Source organism: Rattus rattus, chromosome 1, assembly GCF_011064425.1.
Source record: "Rattus rattus isolate New Zealand chromosome 1, Rrattus_CSIRO_v1, whole genome shotgun sequence".
NCBI lineage: Eukaryota > Metazoa > Chordata > Mammalia > Rodentia > Muridae > Rattus > Rattus rattus.
The window spans coordinates 81543510-81567828 of NC_046154.1; the positions used below are offsets into that span (position 1 = coordinate 81543510).

Genomic DNA, 24319 nt, shown 5'->3' on the forward strand with positions numbered 1-24319 from the left:
AGTACAAGAGTGTTACTTATATTTAAACCACCCAGAAACTAGGGAAGGAGTAGACACTAGAAACCATTGCAGTACTGTGGTGGACTGTGACCAGCGTACTGTCCCTGTGGCACAGTCTTCAGTGTAAACTATGAACAATGGTTTTCTCATTCTATGAAATGTCAATGATAACACATACATATTATAGGCACACATATACTTTCTGTTAGACAATATGCACAGCATGGTTATCTTCCCTATGGTGGAAGTTTCCTTCAGTTGCCTTTGCTGGCTTTTAAATTTTTTGCTTATCTGTATTTGCTCCTGGACTTCTTACAGACCCTTTTGTTTTTTCACAGAATAAGTTCCGTAGAATGCAAAACACATTTGTTAGACTATCATATGATAGTTTAGAAGGTCTATTAAAATGGAAATATTATATATGCCTCATCATGAAATTTGGGGGCTCAGTTCAGCTTAGGCATTTCTTTGCGTTGTGAGGCAGGGTAGTGACAATCGGTGAATGCCATCTGAGGGACTGTAAGCAATTTTATATACCCATAATTTGAGAGTGCTTCCTGAATGTCAAGGCTCACAAATATAATGTCTAGACATTCTGACCCTCATCATCTGGTGCGGCACTAGGATTTCTCCATTTCTAAACATACCATTTGTCCACGTTCACTTAGAGCAAGGAAAATTTAGAGCAGTTATCAAACCTATGTAGCCAGTCAGTTCCTAAGCAAGGTTACATATCTGAGATGCACTTATACTGGTAAAAGAGAAAATAAGAAGAAAAGTATAGGTGCCAGGACTCTGGTTTGGAGCTGACAAATCTGAAGTCCTAAAATACCATCTATTTCCACAGCACACATTGACGGAATTTGACAGGAGCCCACTATTTTATTTTGTATAGGGATAATCCTTCCCCCATCTTTAAACTTGGATCCGAATGATAGGTTTGTCCACAGGCCTGTATGATTGGTAAAACTACTGTTTGACTGATTACTATTGGCCACAGTTGATTTTACATACAGATTTAACTTTTCATAATTTATTCATTATTCTATTTTGGTTCTGACTATTTATGTGTGGATATATGCATATAAATATACAGGTGCTCCTGTATGTGAAGTTCAAAGGATCAATCCCCCTGGATCTGGAACTACACATGATTGTGAGTTACTTGACATAGGTGCTGAGAACCAAAACTCAGGGTTTTAGTTAGCCCTGAGCCATCTATTAATTTTCACAATTTAGTGAAAATTTCATCAGTTATATTACAAAGTACATGTCATTTAATTCTATCAAGTAGATTATTTACTACCATAGTAAAAAAATACTATTGCAATAGTCATCATTTTGGTAATTTCCTTTTCATTATGTCTAAATTCTTATGTGGAAAACTGAAAGGTAACTTTTTGTTGACTCTATAAAACAGAGGAATTATATTTGCATGAAGTCCCAGTTCAACTCTGATTATAAAACATACCAAGCAGATACCCAGATGAGCTCATTAAGTAAGGTTTTCATGGAAATTTTAAAAAGATGTCAGTTTCTAAGCAGGTCAGTGTCCTTTTGAGGTGTCTGGTGCCCACTATGTCATAAGAGAAAATACAGATTTGTCCTTTGCTAAGGTCAGACCTAAGTAGTCAGCATATGCCAACTGGCTGCATAGATCCAGCCTTTCTGCAGCCAATATAGTGAACACATCTACACTTACTTGTATTTGAGAGCAATAAGAACTTGGCTTTTGAGTGTTAACAGGGCAAGTCTAATTTCCACGTCTAAGCTGAAGGTTAAGCACACTAGAGTGTAGTGGGAGATTTCCATCTCCTGTGCAAATTTGCTTTCTAAAGACAGAAAGAAGAAGTCAGGAGAAATCTGTGGTATGGAGGGCAGTTATGTATAGCTCTATTAGCAGATTGCCAGCACCAGTGAAATGGGGAAACCATTGCTTTTTACTGGAATGTCACAGAATATATTCTGTTGGATTTTATTTCTTATTACCAGAGCTAAACTCTATATTGCAGAAGGCAGTATGATAGGTTCTATTTGGTAATTTTTCTGTAATAAAAGAACCTGATTTCTCATAGGTATTTTGTGTATTATAATCCCTATTATGGCAACACACAAAACCATCAGGTTGTACAAACAAGATGATGTAGAGGATGTACCTCCTGGCAAAAGGAGACATTGTCACCATTTTCCCTGCTCTCTTGCTTCTTTCTCCTTAGCAAGGCTGGATGTGGCTACCTTTCTTCTTTGCCCCAGGCACAAGTTTTTATTCTCATTTCTCTTAAATAAAACTTGTGATCCAAGATTCAATATCAAGTTGATACCTGATAGGCAAGCTCCCCTTCAGAAACCTCTTAAGCTTGCTGTCCTTACTACAGCTTCCCTTCACCAGAACCACACTGAAGGTTTTATTTAGTGGGACAGGCTGGAGATGTTGCAGCATTTTCTCCCTCCCAAGCCTCTTCTGTCTGCTTCTTCCTGCTGTGTTCCATCCTCTGCCATACTGTCTTGGTTCTTTTTTCCCCCTCTCTCCCAGGTTTCCAATAGAGGCTCTTGCAGGTCAAAGGCATAATGTAATGGCTTACCTCCTATTTGATTTCACCCCAGGTCCCTGGAGGGATACAGCATTATTGCAGCCCAGGCTTGTAGCACCACAGGCTAATGGATCAATTCAGCCTTCAAAGTATCCTATGGCCTGTCGATATAAAATTCTAGCAATTACTGAAGTGGGAAGGCTAGGAAGTGGCTGAAAAACATTCCCTATTGATTGGCTCATTGCTCTAGCGTATGATGAACTTGTTTAAGAAAAATTGATCTGACACATTGATTTTTTTTTAAATCAGAGAATCTCATGAATGCAATTTAAGTCACAATATTTCTTGCTTTGAAGAATGGTTTTACTTCTTTTTTTCTTCCTTTCCCCTGCAAGGAACATCTGTGAAACAAACCATTCACTGAAAGTCTGAGAACTCCTAAACCGAACCCTTGCTCCTTCTGTTGTTTTAGGGAATGTTTCTCGAAGAAACTGAATTTCAGTAGTGAATTTCTTCTCCTCTGCATTTTACACTTATCAGTCCTCTTGTGAGCTTTCATCATCTTTCTCTTTCCCCCTGCTTCATCCTTCAACTCTGAATTTGAGGTTCTCAGTTAAAGACCACACTCCAAAGTTTAGCAGATACATTGTCATTTATTATATGTGAATAAGGTTTGGAAACTGAGAATCTTAATAATCATGCAAGGCAATTTGGTCATTTGACATAACCAGGAACAAATTGAGCAATGGAGACAGACAAAACCATTCTCTGGACAGAGCATATGTACAGCATGTGCTTAGGTGGCTATTCTATGTCAAAATCATTGCCATATTATTTTTGTAAATAGATTTAATAATTTTATTTTTGAGTGTTGATACCATATAAGTATATATAATATAATATTTACACACACACACACACACACACACACATATATATATATATATATATTTCCTATCTGACTACTGGATTAGGGCTATCTTTTGGAGTCTGTCTGTTGGTGTCACTCATTGATAGCACACACACACAACTGAATCCTGCCTAATTTATAAGTCGTCCTCTAAACCATCTCTAACAGGGTGACTCCTTCCTTTCCCTCTAATTCGACCTATACTAGCCTGTGGACTAGGTCAGATTCTAGAAATAGATGATGATCAGCTTCATGCCAGGAGTTTCTCAAACTACAAGTTCATGGCCATCATCTATGAAATCTGAGACAGAATCAGCAAATGAAACCTGGATAAAAAAATAGGAGAAAAAGATTGCTCTCCCCATTCAAAGCCCAAAATATAAGTTGTAAAGTTCAATATAAAAACTAAAAAGAAAGGGACAAAAGAAAACATTTCATCTACTTTTCTAAGTTCTAAAGATGGAGTTATTTAAAGAGAAAAAAGATAAATAAGAGAAAAATGAATATTACAACACACAGAATGCCTAGTAGTATAAGATGCTCAATGATCTGAGAGATCTGATTATGACATGGGTCTTTTTTAACATTCTAGAAAAGAACAGTAAGTGTACAGAGAAGCAACAGAACAAAAGGGAGGTATTTTGGCTTCTATGGCTAGCAAATTACAAGGAAATATATGGGTGAGAAGACTTACTTTAGTGAGGATTCTTGTGTCTTCTTTGGTCTGGTGATTAAGGGCCTCTAAGACTTTTCTCAAATAGCCAGGAGTATTGCCTTAAAAATGGGAATTTATATACTGGCAAGTGTAGAAGGCTTTGGGGGCACCATCTGCTATTACTCAGTTGGTTTAACTAAACATAACCTTTCTGCTAACATGGAGTTTTCTCGGAGATATATCCCAATCTCCTAGCACCTTGAGTCGGGATATGCTCTTGAATAAGTGGTGATATTCAATTAGTTGCTATTCATACTAAAATAAAGCAAGAGACAGAAGAAAGGGCAGTTTCAAGTAAAGAATGTGCTGAGGGTACAAGAGATGCATGTGGCTCATTTCAGAATTAGGTTCAGAAGAGCAGCATAGCAGAACTTCAAGCTTGCTCATGAAAGGGAAAGGAAATGGGATCCAAACGTGTAGAGCTGTCTCCAAATACAGGCTGCTCTTCTGTTTCTCCGGCAGGAGTTTGTTGCCTATGTGAATGGCAAACAGACCTCTCCTGGCCATTAACACAGGCCTCAAGAACTGTGTTCTGTGTCCTTTATAACTTTTATGTGTCTTATAAAGAATGTTCTCCAGTGGTTGAAGGGAAACATGGGTTATCTTTGCCAGAACATATCTTGGAAGTCTACACACCAGAAGACTTCAACATAATATCTTAAGACTTGTTTCCAAGGGTGAGATTTTCAATCAGGTTTGCTGCATGCTTGCATAGTTTGAATAAATTGAGAGATGGATAAAGAGAATTTAAGTCATTTAGACTGGAGATGTACCATGGGTTTGGAAAATAATCGAAGTTTTAGAGCATTCAGGGAAATTCTACTTTTAACCATTCAATTGTTCCCTATTGTTCCTTTCCCCTTGGCATTCTGCAAAGAAAACCAAAGAGTTTGTCACACTAGTCCCCAGACTTCCTTCTACTTTATTGATTATCTGGGAGCTTTACTGAGCACTTCTAGAGAGCGTTCTTGCTCTGGGGGTAGTCCTGGCCATTCTCATGCTTTCTTATGGATTCTAAACAGTGCCTAGTCCTTGGTTCTGAGCTTACTCGGATGTGAAGGTAACAAATTGAAATTTTGCCAAAATGTGAAATATTTCACTTTTCTGTGTTCTTGCTTGGAGATTTCTGACGATGACAAAGCACAACAGTGAAGGGGGGAAGAAGCCCATTGTCAAATCTCTAATGAAAACAAAGGCCTTCTGTTTCAAGTTACTTCTCAGAGAGTATGTGGTTCTCTTAATGCTCAGCTCTGCTTTCAGTAAAATTGTTAATTATAGATCGTAATAAGCTGTTAGGAGCAAAACACACACATAATTTGAAAGTGAAATGAGGCACAGTACATAGATAAAGCAATTGTTTGCTTAAGAGGTGATTAACAGGCACAAAACAAGCAAAGCGATACTTGAACCTGAGAGAGATGATACCCATTTGGAATTGCTCCACTCACTGCGTATTTGCTCATGACAGCTTAGAGCAAAGGTAGATGTCTGCTGCTGTCGGCAGTTTCCCTGTGTGTGATGAAGGGAGAGCAGGGTCTATGCCATCTTAGAACAAAGATGATATTAAAAGAATAGGTTGTCAGAAGGAATAAAGAAAAGGAAGCATCTCGATTTCTCAGAGGAGCACAGCTGAGATTTAAACTGCTCTGAGCTGTGACAAATTATAAGGCTTTAAAACCACTATAGTCACTGAATGAACAAAACAGTTGCCTGTGGTAATTATGCCTTTTGGTCTCCTTTACTTTCAAGTTATTTCCCTTTGTAAATGTTACACTCCCACACTAAATGTGCTGGGGCAGTGTTAATGTCAGTGTGGAAAGCTGAGGTGGCTTTAAGATTAAGCAAGCTCAGAAATACAGTTAAGAGCAACTCACCTATCAGCACTACTAATATTTCATCAAGACACCTGATGACAACAGTTCCAACAGAAATGGGTGAGTCTGGGACTTTGTCCTCTTTCCATGAAGAGTGTTGGAGTTTCCAGAACAGAAACCTCGTCTTGAACAGATAACAGTTAAGTAGCTGCATAAATAGTCATGTTACTAGGTTACGTTGCACCACTCAAATAGGACTGAGGCTAACAGATAACTTGGCTTTTAACTTTATTTTGCTTACAATGTATTTGATCTTGAAGTCTTGGTTAGTTAAGCTGGGCAAAGTCCCATTCCTAGTTGGGAAAGACTGGTTAAGAGCCTGTCAATGTCCCAGTTCTTGGCACCTACCAGACCCAAAGGGTGGTAACATAGCAACAGGCTGCTCAGCAACTTACCTATGTACTGTCTTCTTTGTAGATTTCTGAGATGCAAATCTCAATCTGGTTACCTGAGCATCAGAGAAAAGATGGGCATCTTAGGTACCACCACCAGAGAAACTTTCAGGATCCCTGTGCTGCTTGTGATAAAAAACTCTACTGTTTATGGACAGAGGATAACTTCTAGCATTTGAAGAAAATGCCAATGTGATTGGTGCATGAAGCCTTGTTAATGGTAGTAAAAAAATATGCACTGAGTGTATGGACCTGGTTCTGTTCTTGTTGTTGTGTTTCTTATTTTAACATGGGCAGATAGTCCAGGAACTGTACAGGCTTTCACCCTTCTCATGTTTTACTAAAGAGGAAAAGAGGACAGAAAGTAATCCACTATCTTGCCAAGTAAACAAATTATGGAGCAGTCTAACCCCTGACAAGTGCTTATTAACTTCTAAGTTATGTGGAGGCAAATACTTAAATCCTTTCCCTCTGTTCTCTTAAACTCTCTGGAATGACAGTCAGGTGTGGTTTACTCTTTTTTCTCCTCTAGCCTGGCTTTTCCCAGCCTTAGAGCAAGGTGAGGATAACCTAGCATCGTGATACTGCTCTCTTCTCCCTCAGATGTCTCTAATCTCTGCTAGAGTGAATCCTGATCTGATATTGTGTCTTCCTGTGCCTTGGGTTCTGTGCCTTGGTTTGTAAAGTACTAAGGTTTACGACCTTGCTCAGAAGTGGAGTCTTTAAGGGGCCTAAGCACCAGGTACCTTGTAACTACCTCAGATGACATCATGATGCATCCTGTCCCAAGGACTGAGGTGAGCCTCCTGCTGGCTATAAACACAATAGACCAGGGAGTTTTAAAAGCAACAAAGACTGCAGCTGTGTCTGGAAATATATAAGCCAAAAGCGAGGAGAGGATGTTAAGTCTGAGAGGGTTACAGATATTAGAGAGGCTGAGAATCCTACACATGCTTCAAATTGGACTTTCAAATTGATGGAGGTGATGGATTGAACAGTCTATGCTTTTTGTATGTAGCCTAACCCACCAGATTCAAGACTAAGTGCATGCTAGGCTTTTGTGGGATTGGTAAGTCAGGACACACATGTTTATCATCTTCTGAAGTTTAACACTTCGATGTAGGTGCCCCAGTGCACTCTATATTTCTGCTACCATCACATAAGGATCTGGCCTGGTTTTCAGAGAAGAAAATTTCCTGTTTGGTTCTCTTTTCAGTTTGTTTCTATGGTTATTTGCTTCATTCTGCTTCTTCCTGTTACTAATGAGCCACTCTGGGCGAAAGCTAGTGACATCTAAGGGCCTCTGGGAGCAGAAAAAAACAAAAACAAAAAAAACAAAAAAACAAAACAAACCTGAAGCTCTGTCTACACAAGAGTCCCATGATACTGACCATTTATCTGATGACCACATGGGCCCAATAAACAAAGCAAATCTGTCTTACTTGCCCTCCCTCTGTGGCTTTTTGGGCCTCTGCATTTACATTTCCCTCAACAGTTAGCAAGAACTAAAACTTGTCTTCATTACAGCTCTGACTCATAACACAATTAATGACAATGAAGTGATACGTGGTCCCCAGGCCCAGCTGTCTTTTGAAAACAAGTCCGAGTCTGTTCAGAGCAGTAATGGATGGTGCTCAGGAGAGGATGACTCAGAATCTTTTGTGCTAGACATGGGGCCGGGGCAAAAAATAGTGTGCTGTGTTAGCGCTCTCTCTCTCTCTCTCTGAGACAGACAGAATCTCTTCCTATATATTCTAAGCTGGCTTGACACTAGCTAGATATCTCAGTAATAATAATTTCCTGGTAAGATATAACCACTGATGAAATAGTGGCATGGAGATCATGTGAGTAACCAAACACTTTTTTTTATTGTTTTTAAGATCTGTTCCACAAAATGAAACCTACACTTGGCACCATAGTTGGACAAAGAACCTGTGTCTAGTTCTGGCATAGGTCCTAGGGGAGATCCTACTACTGTTATGTTGCTAAATGGCAACATTAAATTGACTCCTAATGATGCCAATGACCTATTGTTATCTCCATATCAATACATCTGTTAATATTCATCTGAGAACCTTCTATTTGCAAATAGAGTATACATAGTAATAAACACTGAGATGTAAAACTGGTCAATGTTCAGAGAATAAGAGGCAAAGGGGTGCTCATCTCTAAATGAGATATTTATAACACAAGTCCTTCTTCCAAAGCTCTGGGATCATTGCAAAAGAGGTGATGACCAGAAGATAAAGGCAGAGGTAGTAGATGAATGTAAATATAGAATGTCTTCTGTATGAGCATGGTAGCTTCACATATGAACTCACACTGGATATGACAGCATGCACAAAACTTGGGCAAGTTCAAGCCAACACAAATATTACATGGAGAGGAGATATGACTATGAAATCCTACGCCTAATAGTTGAGGACCTTCTGGGAGAAGAAAATCCTGTTGGGTTTTGTTTGTTTGTTGTTTGTTGTTGTTTGTGCAAGTGTGGCCCATATTAAGTTCACCACACTCCAGAGTAAGACCAAAAAGACTAAATATCCAAGAATATATGAAAAACACAAATTGGAGATGATAAGCAAAGAGAAATAAAGGAAGGAAAGGAAGGAGGGAGGGAAGGACGGAGGGAGGGAGGGAGGGAAGGAGGGAGGAACGGGGGGGGAGAGAGAGAGAGAGAGAGAGAGAGAGAGAGAGAACTTAAAGTTCAGAAGATAGGAAAGAGAGGAAAGCAGATTCAGAAGGAGTTGGGGGAACTGATGAATGAGATCAAAACACATTATACAATAACTTGTAACTGATAAAAATGTTTTGAAAGAGTGATTTAGTAATCACATTGAGAGCCTCTAGAAGCACCGAGGAAAGCACATTCATTGTAAACTCTGTTCAGAGCAAGGTTTTGTAGTCTCAATCCCACAGCTGCCCTCTTAACTGGAAATTAATTTTCATATGATTGTTTTTCCTTTGGAAGGAAGAAAGAGGAAGACCATGAGAATGCTTCATCTTGAAAGGGAGACAGTTACTATAGGATTCTCTCAATAATACTGGTCTCTTCATGCTATTTTTTATCCATTTGGAATTTCCATAATCCATTGGGTCTTATAGAAATTTACAGGGATCTCCGAACAAAGGAGAGGCAGACTCCTGAAGTGCCTGAGAATTACTCTGTGCTTCTTTCTATACTTTCTCCTGGGGTGCAGATGGACTGACCTTGCCTGGCTTATGGTTCCTCATAAGAAAATAGCCTGTAATGAGCATCAACAGTTGGGTAAGGAGTTCCTTCACTAAGGTTCCTTATTATGTTTCAGCTAAATAAGGTGAGATGGGGAGTTTAGAAAAATAAAACAGTTTTTTTTCTTTTGAACACATCATCTTCATGGTTTATCTTCCTCCTTGTACTGGCTGGTTTTGTGTGTCAACTTGACACAGCTGGAGTTATCACAGAGAAAGAAGTCTCCCTTGAGGAAATGCCTCCATGAGATCCAGCTGTAAGGCATTTTCTCAATTAGTGATCAAGGTAGAAGGTCCAGTTGTGTGTGGTGTCCTAGGTTGGTAGTCCTGGGTCCAATAAGAAAGCAAACTGAGAAAGCCTGGGGAAGCAAGCCAGTAAGCAGCATTCTTTTATCTTCTGCATCCACTCCTGCCTCCAAGTTCCTACCCTGTATAAGTTCCTGTCCTAACCTCCTTTGGTGATGAACAGTAATGTGTAAGTGTAAGCTGAATAAATCCTTTCCTCCCCAACTTGCTTCTTAGTCAGGTTGTTTTGTGTAGGAATAGAAACCCCGACCAAGACACATCTATTCTGTCCAACTTGTTTCCAGTTCCTTATCCTCCTACTTCACCAATCTCTGTTTTCTTTTTTTGCACTTTCCTGTCCTCTGTGATTCCAAAATGTCAGAAACACTGTGGGCTTACACATCTTCTCCATGACAGGTCCTCAACAACTGAGGTAACTGCTTGGGAGAAGTGATTTTTTACCTATTTCACTTATGGTATTGTTGAGAGTGAGGAACAAGGTTCCTGATTTAATAATAAGATGCAGGACTGGAAAGTAGCCTCTCAATAAACTATTTGGAGTCTGTGTAATCCTCACCATACTAAATTACAGTTATAATAAAAACTGGACTAAAATGCCACTGCCCTTTTAGGTGCTAATGTTTTTACTCTTTCTATTGATTACATATATTGCAGATAAAGGAGAGAGAGAGGCAAAATTTATCTCCCACTGATTAGTTGAATCATACACTCAAATATTTGGGAGAAGTAAGTGCTATACTTAAGTGCATGAGAAAAACATAGGCAGAAAACCTGGGACATTTGTGTTTTGAAAGAATAGGACAGTACTTTGGCAGTATAGCTCTTTGCTCTGGGTAATTACTTATAACACTGAATATGGATTGCTCAGTAACATCCTCTGTTTCGGACTTTGATGTGAACATCAAATAGAAGACACATTACCTAAATTACTAGCTTTTCAATCACATGGCAAAAAAATAAGAATCAAACAAATGGGATCTCAAAACTGCAAAGCTTCTGTAAGGCAAAGGACACTGTTTAGGGTGCAACCAACAGATTAATGATTTTACAACAGATAGAGGCCTTATATCCAAAATATTCAAAATTAGACCGAGGGGAGACAAATATATTTGGGGCAGAGCTAAACAAAGAATTCACAGCTGAGGAATGCGAATGGCTGAGAAACACCTAAAGAAATGTTCAACAGAGAAATGCAATCAAAACAACCCTGAGATTTCACCCTCAAAGTGAGAATTAAATCAAAACTCAGGTGACCAAATGCTGAAGAGGATGTGGAGAAAGAGGAACACTCCTCCTGGGATTAGACTTGTACAACCATTCTGGAAATCAGTCTGGAGGTTCCTCAGAAAATTGGACATTGAACTTGGGATCCAGAACCTCTCTTGGGCATATACCCAAAAAGATGCCCCCAACATATAAAAAGACACGTGTCCACTATGTTCATATCGCAGCCTTATTGATAGCCAGAAGCTGGAAAAACAGATGCCCTTCAACAGGGAATGGATACAGAAAAAAAACATTTGAATATTACTCAGCTATCAAAACAATGACTTTATAGGAAATTTGTAGGCAAATTTGGAACTGGAAAATATCAGTGAGCTAACCCAATCACAGAAAGACATTTTGCATTCATTGATAAGTGGCTATTAGCCCAAATGCCTGAATTACCCTAGATGCCTAGAACAAATGAAACTCAAGACGGATGATCAAAATGAATATGGATTGCAAGATTAAAACAGAGACTGAAGGAAACATTCCTGCCCACATGTGGCCCATATATATACAGCCACCCAATTAGACAAGATGGATGAACAAAGAAGTTGTGATCGCTCCTGAGAGACACACAGAATACAGCAAAACAGAAGCAGCAAACCACTGAACTGAGAATAGGACCCCTGAAGGATTCAGAGAAAGAACTGGAAGAGCTTAAGGGGCTGAGACCCCCATATGTACAACAATGCCAAGCAACCAGAGCTTCCAGGGACTAAGCCACTACCTAAAGACTATACATGGACTGACCCTGGACTCTGACCTCATAGGTAGCAATGAATATCCTAGTAAGAGCACCAGTGGAAGGGAAGCCCTGGGTCCTGCTAAGACTGAGCCCATGAACGTGATTTTGGGGGGAGGGCGGCAATGGGGGTAGGGTTGGAGGAACACCCATAAGGAAGGGGGAGGGGAGGGATTAGGGGATGTTTGCCCCTGAAAGGAAGAAATGTATAGAAATATTCAAGTTAATAAAAAAAAAAAAAAAGAATACATCATTTGGGATGTTACTGGAATCTCAGTGTTCCCTGAGTGCTTCAAGATGGTTATCTTGGGGTAATTCCTCTTTTGAACTGTGCACTTTAAATAGGAGGAACAACAGACCTAAAGATCAGAAAAAGATGACCCAGAGGTTTTGGGCCAGGTGAAAGTGGGTTAGCTACTGATTTCCATATATCTTTAATTTTTTTTTCAGAGCTGGTGATCGAACCCAGGGCCTTGCACTTGCTAGGCAAGCGCTCTACCACTGAGCTAAATCCCCAACCGATATCTTTAATTTTGATACACAGTCTTATTGTTCACATAGGTCATGAATTGATACCAGAGCACTTGATGGGTTGGCCACCTTCTTTGAAAAGTTGTCAAATTATAGACAACAGTGGAACTGACAGTGTGGGTGAAGGGTGACCTGGACAAGCAGGCCATTTTTTAGTGACTGATTCCTGAGAAGAATAACCAGAAGATCAGAAGATAAAGAGAAGAGGAATGTTGGGCTCAGGAGATTATGCACAAGCTGAGGGCTTATGATAAGAAATTTTACAAAGAGTATAGCATCTTAAGGAGAAATTGCAAGAGGAAAATGAGATAGATTCAGAAAAGTCATTGTATAATAGGACAAAGTCAGCCTGAAGCTAATATAGCAGTGTTGAACAGGGGTGGTACAGGATATCTCATGTACATCAGAAACTTACACGGTAGCCCTGGAATTGTTGTCTCACTAGTCTCCTCAAGGGTAAAAAGCCAAGTTCTCAGGAACCAAAATTTTAACTCTTTTCAGACCCTGTCCCCAGCTCCAGACTGGGCTTTTCCAAGTCTTTCCCTAAGCAATGACCCAGAACAAGGTTCCCTTTGTACTTTCATCTCAGAAAGCCTTACATCCGCCTACCTCTCAACAGCAGGAGAATATTAGCACTTGGATGCCAGCTAGAGGTCTCCATTTCATAGTAATGATTTTTACCCTGTGAAAGTCTATTTTAAACATCAGAGGGAATTTTTAAAACTAGTGGAAATTTGAAAAAATGGAAATCTTTGTCATGTTTACTTTAATATTAAAAATTCACATACAAATTTGCATATGTGTTTCTGTATATGATACATGCATTAAAACATGAAAGGTTTCTGGTTGAAATATGGCTGATCTCTGGCAGGAAACTAGCATTCTTTTCCCCTTGAAGAATTTAAGGTGGCAGTCATACTGCTTCTATTAGGCTACCATTAGACTATGAAGTTCCAGTCAGTTAATAAATAGGACCCTTCTCCAGTCCTATAAAGCTTATCACTAATGGAAGCAAAGGGCTGAATGAAGTTTATTCTTTTCTTTAAATTCCATAAACATTTTTCAGATCTTGTTTTCAGATTTCCAATGTTTACGAATCATTAAATTTTCTTTTTTGCTTAGTTTTTTCAGTTTTGGGATGGCTAACTTCTGTGAAAGAATCCCATCTTGTTTGGACTGAGGACATTACTGAGGGAGTTATTAGATGGAGACAGGGGGCTGTAGAGTTCTGTCCTTGTCCATTAAGAAGCTGGGGTCTTCTAGTTTGTGGCATGTCTCCAAGACTCTACCTCAGAACAAGGAGATCTGCTCTCTGGTTATCCAGCTTCAGTCCAATGTGCAGCAATTTGATTCTTCATTCAAGTCAGTTTTTCAGGACAGTGAAATACAACTCTTGGACTATAGTGAAACAAGTGTCCCTGGAGGATCAGATTCTTTGGGATATAAATCAGAATTTTCCTTCCATAAACTCTAGCTATCAAATATTACAAGGTCAGGAGACCCCTCCTTATGTGATAGGACACCATAAAGCCTTTGGCATGCTAACTGAAAAGCATTTGTTTCTGGCAATCTTGGCTGGAACATATAGAACTCTTTTAAGATTATGTTATTATACAAGGAAATATGTGCAAACCCAGTATATAAAGCTAGTATTAAAAGGGATTTGGGCCCTTTCTCTTTCCTTAGTTACTCTAATAAGACACATTTCTTAATTCCTTTGAGTATTTTAGAAAAGGAAACAACTCCAAATCTATTCATTAGAAAATAGTGGATTTCCTGTGACTACTAGAACTTGCTTGAGATCTTAGTGCATGGTTGCTTACTATACCTAAAATGTTCTAAGCATTTCTGAATAGCTTATGTTGCTTTTTATATATACTTTGAGTTATTCTTTGAGAGAATTACAGAATGAGTTGAGTTAATGATGTAATCATAATACACACAATCCCATGATAATATCAGAGAAATTCAGTCCCAAGAGGCTAAATTGATCATGAATCCACTTCTCAGTTAGGACATGAAAAAGTCTTGGGTTGTGGCAGCATTTGCATATCCACCAAAGTCCTCTAAGTTAGTACAATTGAACTATATTCTTAGATTTGGTTAAAGTGGTAAATATATTCCATTTGTGTTTTTCATATTCAATCTGATAACGAAAATAGTACAAAGTTGCTAACAGGTAAATAGCATTCTCTTCACAAAGATGATTCATAAGAATTTGGAGTGAAGTGGGATGGTGCATGACTTTTTGATGCTATTCAGAATGATGTGTAATTTAATGGAAATCAATTTTATGAAATTTTCTGCATGGTATTTTTATATGAATCATGTGGCAAATTAGTTATACCGCTTTGGTTCTTGGTGGGTTGTATGAGAACCCCTGCATAAAAGCTCTCTGGATTTGTAAATGAAAAAACACACATACACCAGCTTAATTTTGGTATGCCTTGGCTAGCTCAATGACTGGACACTTCTAATCCTCCCTTTGAGTAGCATATACTTCCCTCCAGTACTGGCTTAACATCTTCTAATTCTGTTTTTTCTTTCCTGTCTGTTAACTTCTGGGCAACTCCCTCAAAGAGCTGCTTTTCTCTTCCACCTAAATTTTGGATGATATTTTTTCTGTACCTCCTAAATCTGATCTCTCTGCCTCCGAGACATGGCTAATCTGCCTCGTTCTCTGTCTCCTATCTGTTCTAAGCCTGGGAATCCTAAAACTTCTGCCTCTGCCTGCTCTGACCAGACATTGCCTGCCGGCATATTTATTTAATGATTGGAACCAATTGGAAGCAGAGTCTCTCAGTGTTTTAAGTGCAAACACTTGTGTAAGAAGTTTTGAAGACCAAAATTAACATTATAACACAAGCACACCCATTTCTCCCCCCTTTTTTTCAATTAAAAAGACTTTTTCCCTCAGACATAAATTGATCACAACCATAACAATTATGTCAATTACAAAGGATGGTGTACAATTAACATCTAGTCCATCATATTTTTCAATTAGATAAAGTACTCTAACATCTACCATAGCTTAAAGAGTGTACAAATCTATACCTGAATTATGTTCTAATTTTAGCTTGCATTATCACCTGAAAACCATCCCTTCAAATCAATATCTCTTTCAATCATAAACAGCTTTAGTTTGATTTTGAAACTATAACTGATCTTCAACCCTGTCAAGCATTTGAGAATGAATTATTACCTCAATGTATAGGAAACACAAAAATAGAGTTTCAAAAACTTAAAAAGTTATAGAGACAGCTGATTACCTGGACATTCCTAATTTCTTATAATGGAGCGTGTCTTCAGCCTTTTGGCTCAGAACCATATGATAGACCTTGAAATAAAACAGGAATTATTAAGGACTAGTTTGCTCTGTCTTAGCAGAACTGAATTGTCAACACCCTGTATTGTGTGTACTTTCCTGGACAGTCTTTTTTGTCTGTAGATGAATAGGTCAATTTTTGTCTAATGGCTGCCTTGCCATAACTGGAGCAACTCTATAAGGATGCTTTGATGCTCAAATTTTTCTTAGGAGGAGAATGGGGAAGCTGTCAGGAGCAGACATGTCTCATTTTCAAATGATCCTTAATAATGAAATAACATTAAATGTCACATTCTGTAGACATCTAATGCTTTTGAAGACTATCTGTGTAAAGTATCTCTGAACTGTTAAACCTTAAGTACTCAGCCATTTCTATTTGAGTACATTGAAAACACTTTATTATAATTAAATCAGAATCTAGTATAACCATGAGTTTACTATCTGGTCCTTAACTTGTGCTACTTAATCATCTTAAAGAGTTTATAATAGCAGCTATTAGAAGGACTGGGTCAAAACCTTTAATTCATAAAAGAGTTTCATAGACACAGCTGCCTGTCTAAGAGTACCAATATAAATTTCAAATTTGGTATTTATGTATAGATTTATAGCAATTAAAACCATAATTCTATATCAATATATAATTTCTATACCAACATAAGAAATTATACCTTTTAATTTGCATGAATTATAAAGATTTCTATCAATATAACATTATGACTACACAGTGCTTTGTTCAAGAATAAAATTATGAACCCATCCCATCTATTTCCTTCCTGTTCAAAATTACAACTATCCCCAAATTATCTTTTAAAATGACAACCTATCTATAACTTTTTAAAATATCCATAATCAAACACTCAATACCAAGGGATCAGGATGATGACTCTCTACAACTGGTTCCTGTTGAATATGAGTGAAGAGAATTCTTTAAAGGGGAGGGGAGGGCTAGGAAAATTAGAAAATGTGGTTAGACTTAAGAAAGCTCTCTTTAGCATTTGTCATCTAGTCTCTGTAGGCTTAGAAGGCTCTGGGCTTGACTGAGGTTCTAACTGGATCCATCTGAAAGGTTGGATGAAGCAAGGTCATCTGGAATTAACAGCTATTCCTGAAGCTGTTTCAGAAGCAGTTCTCTGGAGGTAGAAGGATAGAACTACAGTTCATTTTAGTATCCCAGCAGATATATCTTATAAGAACTGTACATTCTACAATATATAAATTTCATAACCTCAATTTTAGTGGTATTAAGGTATTTGTATGGATTGTGCAAGCTGCAAGATCAGTTAAACAGGAAATTTTGTTCCTTGTTTGAGTGGGTAATTTGATCGATTTCAATTTGACCATTCACAAATTATCCCTGAAAATGATAAATGCATTTTCTCAATTGTGATAAATTTTCATTCATGCCATATGAAGGAGGGCGCAAAGAATCTTAAGGATTCCATAACCAAAAAGATTTGTTGTCTAATTTTAGCTAAAGTTTGGCTAGAGACATTTTTGTGTATAAGCCAGTTATTGGGCTGTTCCCATGTCGAGAAATCAGCAGATCAAGTTACCTGTCCTGTTTGATTTTCTTGAATTTTCTTTTCTGTAGCCCAGACATTCAGGGGGTCTTCCCTTGTCATATCTGATCCATATCACTCTAGAAGGGGTCCAAAGCCTTTTCTCCTTTCCTGTCAACACAAATACAGAGACTCTCTCCTAAAATAGCATGAATTTTAAAATAAACTACAAAACTCATAACCACATACATTTTGATAATTAAAGCAACTCAAAGCAATTAAAACAATATAAACAAATATTATAATCTGTTGAGACACTACTCCCTCACTATCTCCTGTTTTGTTCTTACACGATTTATTTTTAATAATCATATCAATGCCTAAGTTTCTACTGAGTTAGGTTAGGCTCCCTATCCCCTGCTTATTGACCTAATTTTCAAAGATCAAAAGCCTCAATTTTTTATACATCTATGTATATTTAAATTATACATTCTATTGAGATTAACATCTCTGTAGGTACTTGCGCCCCTTTCTTTTTACCCACTTATCAAGGACTAACTTTCTATTGCCTGAGATATGTTAAGCTGTCTGTCTATTGTTTATTATCTACAATTTAATATCAAATGTTTAAAATTATTTAGTAATATATGTATTTAATTTAATTTAATTTCTTTTTTTTTTTTGGAAATTACTGGAATTTTATTTGCCTCAGGCTCTTATGACTTGCAACCAAAGACATTGTGCAAAGAAAGCAAGGATTAAGTACACTTTAGGGAGAAGGAGACCACACATTGGTAACACAGGAGATCGGGTGGACAAAAGAAGCGATCCGGGACACTCTAGACACTGTAATATTCAATAGCGCTGTCAATAAAACGAGAACAAAAAAAAAGTTTCAGGAATGTTTACAGTAGACATAAATCTTATACAAGTCAAAAAGCTTTTTTTTTGTTGTTGTTGTTCTTCTTCTTCAGATCATAGAGCATAAAATGGAAAAATGTATATGTAGGTGATATCTAACTACTGTACAATTGTCACTAGTAAAGTCACTTATATGTACCACAGTGTAAAAAACAAAGCAAAACAAAACAAAACAAAACAAAAAACCCAAAACCCAACAATACTGAAACAAATGAAAATCTTGAAAATCGCCTGATGAAAAATAAAATAACCAGTGGCTTTGAACGGTTCCCCCTGGCCATCGGCGCTGCAGAAGATGAAAATCTTCCTATCAGAACAGATGGCAGAACCGAGCCCACCAAACTGCTACCAGACTCGACCAACCTGTAGAAATATACTATCCACCCACATCTTTCCCATCAAAAGCTTTTTGTTTTTAATCTTTGAATCTTTGAGGCCCATTTGGTCACAATATGTTACAAATATCCGTGTGTGTGTGTGTGTGTGTGTGTGTGTACGCGCGTTTTTTTTTTTTTTTTTTTTTTTTTTTTACCATGATATCATATGTTTGTCTGGCACTACCCTAAAGCTAGTTCTAGATGACAGTGAAGATGGAGAAATAACCCAGTGTGCCCAAATGGCAAGTGAACTCACTGGGGAGGAAGGAGAGAGGGAAGAAAGCATTCGGTTAGACTGCCCGCCGCCGCCGCCCCTGCCACGGGAAGCTCATGTCCAGGCTGTTCACTCATTGTCAGTCCCACTTGCTTCTGACTGTTCGTTCTCATCCTGCTCCTCATCGCTGTCAAAATCGCTCACAACGGGTTTGGCTTTGCCTCGGTTTGGCCTTTTCTTGCCCTTCCCTGTATCCCGGCCTTTCTCTTCCTTTATATTCAGTTTGATTTTCACCTTCACAGATTTTGCCTCTGACTCTGACTCCTCTTCATCATCTTACTCCTCCTCTTCATTGCTGTCTTCCTCACTCTCTTCTTCTTTGGCAATTTTCTGCCGAGCACTCTTAAACACTGACTGTAGGACAATGACAATGGAGTCTTCGTAGATCTGGGATCCTTCCAAGTTGAATGTCTGTGCATTGTGACAGAGAAGCATGACATCTTTCTCCAGGTCTCTCAGGCTTCGGTACTTATGATTATGGATTCTTTCCTTTATCTTTTTGAAATCCACTGGCTTCCTAATTAATTCATAGTATTCTGGTAACTCTTTTCTGGAAGGTAACTGAATGAAGACTTCACTGAGCTGTCACCTTGAACTCTGAGGTGCTGAGGACTGGGCAGACTTCGGCTCCTGACACCTTTGTAAGACATGCATGTACCATGTATTTAATTTTAAGTAAATGTTCTTTTACTTGCTGTATAAACCTATTTCTAGGCTCTAGATTTGTCGTACCAAGCAAAGGAATCTCAGAAATCCCACATAGAGTATGTTCAAAGATCCCCCGTAATTGCCCTTGCAAGACCTTTTTAAGTCTCTTAAAAGTATTTTTTATTTAATCTTCTTAAATTCTCCCTTCTGTGGAGATTAATATCTCTGTAAACAATACAATTCCAGGATATTGTCTAATATGATAGGGAATCCACAGGTTTCTTATGAGAACTGGTGAAGTTTTGGCAGCATTAAGAACAGAGAGCAACAAATTAATGCATACATACTTGGGCTCAGCTTGCCCTCTCCATTTTACAAAGTTTAGGGTTCCTTGCTCAGGGAATGGTGTTACCCATAGTGTGTCAATCTTCATATTTAAATGTACATAACCAAGATAACCTCAAAAAATATGCTCAAAGCTCTTTCTCTCAAAAGATTATAAATTTTGTCATGTTAAATAGTACCAACTGTTACAACTTCATCTCCTGTCAAGACGACATGAAAACATATCATATTTTAGTGCTTTGGTCCAAAGTCTCATGGGCATCTCATAAGTGGAAATATAGTCCACAGTTATTAACAATTTTACCACTTTAAAAGAAAGTCTCTTAATTACAAGTTCCTATATGTTAAATAACTAGTTATATCTAAGATAGAATGACACAGACTTAGCAATCTTGTTCCCAAAGGTAAGAAATAGAGTATGCAAAGGAATGATCAGATAAAGGCAAAACAAAAGGCAACAGATCAAACACCAAATCCTGAAGTACCACATACGTTATTTGGGATTCATAATGAAATTGGCTGTGCTCTAATGGACTTGAGTAGCCACACTCAAAACTCTATCAGCTTAGAAGATGCATGGTCCCAGCTTGACAGCACACCTACAAGCTCTAGAACTAAAAGAAACAAATAACCTAAGAGGAGTAGAAGGCAGGAAATAATCAAACTGAGGGCTGGAATCAACCAAGTAGAAACAAAAAGGACTATACAAAGAGTCAACAAAACCAGGAGCTGGCTCTTTAAGAAAATCAACAAGATACATAAACCCTTAACCAGACTAACCAGAGCGCACAGAGAGTATATCCAAATTAACAAAATCAGAAATGGAAAGGGAGAGATAACAAAAGAATCTGAGGAAATTCAAAAAAATCATCAGATCCTACAATAGCCTATATTCAACAAAACTAGAAAATCTGGATGAAATGGACAATTTTCTAGACAGATACCAAGTACTAAAGTTAAATCAGGAACAGATAAACCATCTAAACAACCCCATAACTCCTAACAAAATAGAAGCAGTTATTAAAAGTCTCCCAACCAAAAAGAGCCCAGGACCAGATAGGTTTAGTGAAAAATTCTATCAGACCTTCATAGAAGACCTCATACCAATACTGTCCAGAATATTCCACAAAACAGACAGAGCACTACCAAATTCCTTCCATGAAGCCATAATTACTCTTATACCCAAATGACACAAAGACCCAACAAAGAAAGAGAACTTCAGACCAATTTCCCTTAGGAATATTGACCCAAAAATACTCAATAAAATTCTTGCAAACTGAATCCAAGAACACATCAAAATGATCATCCATCATGTTCAAGTAGACTTCATCTCAGGGATGCAAGGATGGTTTAATATATGGAAATCCATCAACGTGTAATGCACTATAGAAACAAACTCAAAGATAAAAACTACATGATCATTTCATTAGATGCTGAGAAAGCATTTAATGAAATTCAACACCCCTTCATGATAAAAGTCCTGGAAAGATCTGGAATTCAAGGCCGATACCTAAACATAGTAAAAGCAATATGCAGCAAATGAGTAGCTAACATCAAACCAAATGGAGAGGAACTTGAAGAAATCCCACTTAAATCAGGGACTAGACAAGGCTGCCCACTCTCTCCTTGCTTACTCAATATAGTACTCAAAATTCTAACCAGAGCAATCAGACAGTGAAAGGAAGTCAAAGGGATATAAATTTGAAGAGAAGATATCAAAATACCACTATGGGCAGATGATATGATAGTATATTTAAGTGTCCCCAAAAGTTCCACCAGAGAACTACTAATTCTGATAAACAACTTCAGCAAAGTGTCTGGGTGTAAAATGAAGTCAAAGGAATCAGTATCCTTCCTTTACTCAAAGGATAAACAGGCTGAGAAAGAAATTATAGAAATGACACCCTTCAAAATAGTCCCCAAATACATAAAATATCTTGGTTTGCCATTAACCAAGCAAGTGAAAGATCTCTATGACAAGAACTTAAAGTCTCTAAAGAATGAAATTGAAGATCTGAGAAGATGGAAAGATCTTCCATGCTCATGGATTGGCAAGATTAATATAGTAAAAATGGCCATTTTGCCAAATGCAATCTACAGACTCATTGCAATGCTCATCAAAATTCTTACTCAATTCTTCATGGAGATAGAAAGAGCAATTTGCAAATTCATTTGGAATAACAAAAAACCCAGGATACTGAAAATTATAGTTAATAATAAAAGAACTTGTGGAGGGAATCACCATCCTTGACTTTAAACAGTATTACAGAGCAATAGTCATAAAAACTGTACGGAATTGGTACAGAGACAGGCAGATAGATCAGGGAAGCAGAATTGAAGACCTAGAAATGAACCCACACATCTATGGTCATTTGATCTTTAGCAAAGGAGCTAAAACCATCCAATGGAAGAAAGAGCATTTTCAACAAATGATGCTGGTTCAATTGGAGGTCAACATGTAGAAGAACGCAAATGATCCATTCTTACCACCATGTACAAAATTTAAGTCCAAGTGGATCAAGGACCTCCACATCAAGCCAGATACATTCAAACTAATAGAAGAAAAAGTGGGGAAGAGTCCCAAACACATAGGCAATGGGGAAAATTTCCTGAACAAAACACCAATGGCTTATGCTCTAAGATCAAGAATCGACAAATAGGTCTTCATAAAACTGCAAAGCTTCTGTAAGGCACAGGACACTGTCATTAGGACAAAACAGCAGTCAACAGATTGGGAAAATATCTTTATTAATCCTACATCTGATAGAGAGCTAATATCCAAAATATACAAAGAACTCAAGACATTAGACTGCAGAGAGTCAAATAATCCTATTATAAAAAGTGGTACAGAGCTAAACAAAGAATTCTCAGCTGAAGAATATCGAATGGCCAAAAAGCACCTAAAGAAATGTTAAACGTCCTTAGTCATCAGGGAAATGCAAATCAAAACAACCCTGAGATTATACCTCACATCAGTCAGATTGGCTGAGATAAAAAATTCAGGTGACAGCAGATGTTGGCAAGGATGTGGGGAAAGAGCAACACTCTTCCATTGTTGGTGGGATTGCAAACTGTTGCAACCACTCTGGAAATCAGTCTGGAGGTTCCTCAGAGAATTGGACATGCCACTACCTAAGGTCCCTGCTATACCTCTCCTGGGTATATACTCAAAAGATGCTTCAACATACAACATAGAAACGTCCAACAAAGAAAGAGAACTTCAGACCAATTTCCCTTATGAATATCGATGCAAAAATACTCAATAAAATTCTGGCAAACCGAATCCAAGAGCACATCAAAACAATCATTCACCATGATCAAGTAGGCTTCATCCCAGGCATGCAGGGATGGTTTAATATACGGAAAACCATCAACGTGATCCATTATATAAACAAACTGAAAGAACAAAACCACATGATCATTTCATTAGATGCTGAGAAAGCATTTGACAAAATTCAACACCCCTTCATGATAAAAGTCCTGGAAAGAATAGGAATTCAAGGCCCATACCTAAACATAGTAAAAGCCATATACAGCAAACCAGTTGCTAACATTAAACTAAATGGAGAGAAACTTGAAGCAATCCCACTAAAATCAGGGATTAGACAAGGTTGCCCACTTCTCCCCTTTATTCAATATAGTTCTTGAAGTTCTAGCCAGAGCAATCAACAACAAAGGGAGATCAAAGGGATATAGATTGGAAAAGAGGAAGTCAAAACATCACTATTTGCAGATGATATGATAGCATATTTAAGTGATCCCAAAAGTTCCACCAGAGAACTACTAAAGCTGATAGACAACTTCAGCAAAGTGGCTGGGTATAAAATTAACTCAAATAAATCAGTAGCCTTCCTCTACACAAAAGAGAAACAGGCCGAGAAAGAAATTAGGGAAATGACACCCTTCATAATAGACCCAAATAATATAAAGTACCTCGGTGTGACTTTAACCAAGCAAGGGAAAGATCTGTACAATAAGAACTTCAAGACTCTGAAGAAAGAAATTGAAGAAGATCTCAGAAGATGGAAAGATCTCCCATGCTCATGGATTGACAGGATTAATATAGTAAAAATGGCCATTCTACCAAAAGCGATCTACAGATTCAATGCAATCCCCATCAAAATACCAATCCAATTCTTCAAAGAGTTAGACAGAACAATTTGCAAATTCATCTGGAATAACAAAAAACCCAGGATAGCTAAAACTATCCTCAACAATAAAAGGACTTCAGGGGGAATCACTATCCCAGATCTCAAGCAGTATTACAGAGCAATAGTGATAAAACTGCATGGTATTGGTACAGAGACAGACAGATAGACCAATGGAACAGAATTGAAGACCCAGAAATGAACCCACACACCTATGGGCACTTGATTTTTGACAAAGGAGCCAAACCATCCAATGGAAAAAAAGATAGCATTTTCAGCAA

General features: G+C 38.0%; 1 pseudogene; it reads right to left on the reverse strand.

Moving 5' to 3' along the window:
- Positions 1-18959: 18959 nt before the first annotated feature.
- LOC116888285 lies at positions 18960-19488 on the reverse strand (annotated as a pseudogene).
- Between the last annotated feature and the right edge of the window lie 4831 nt (positions 19489-24319).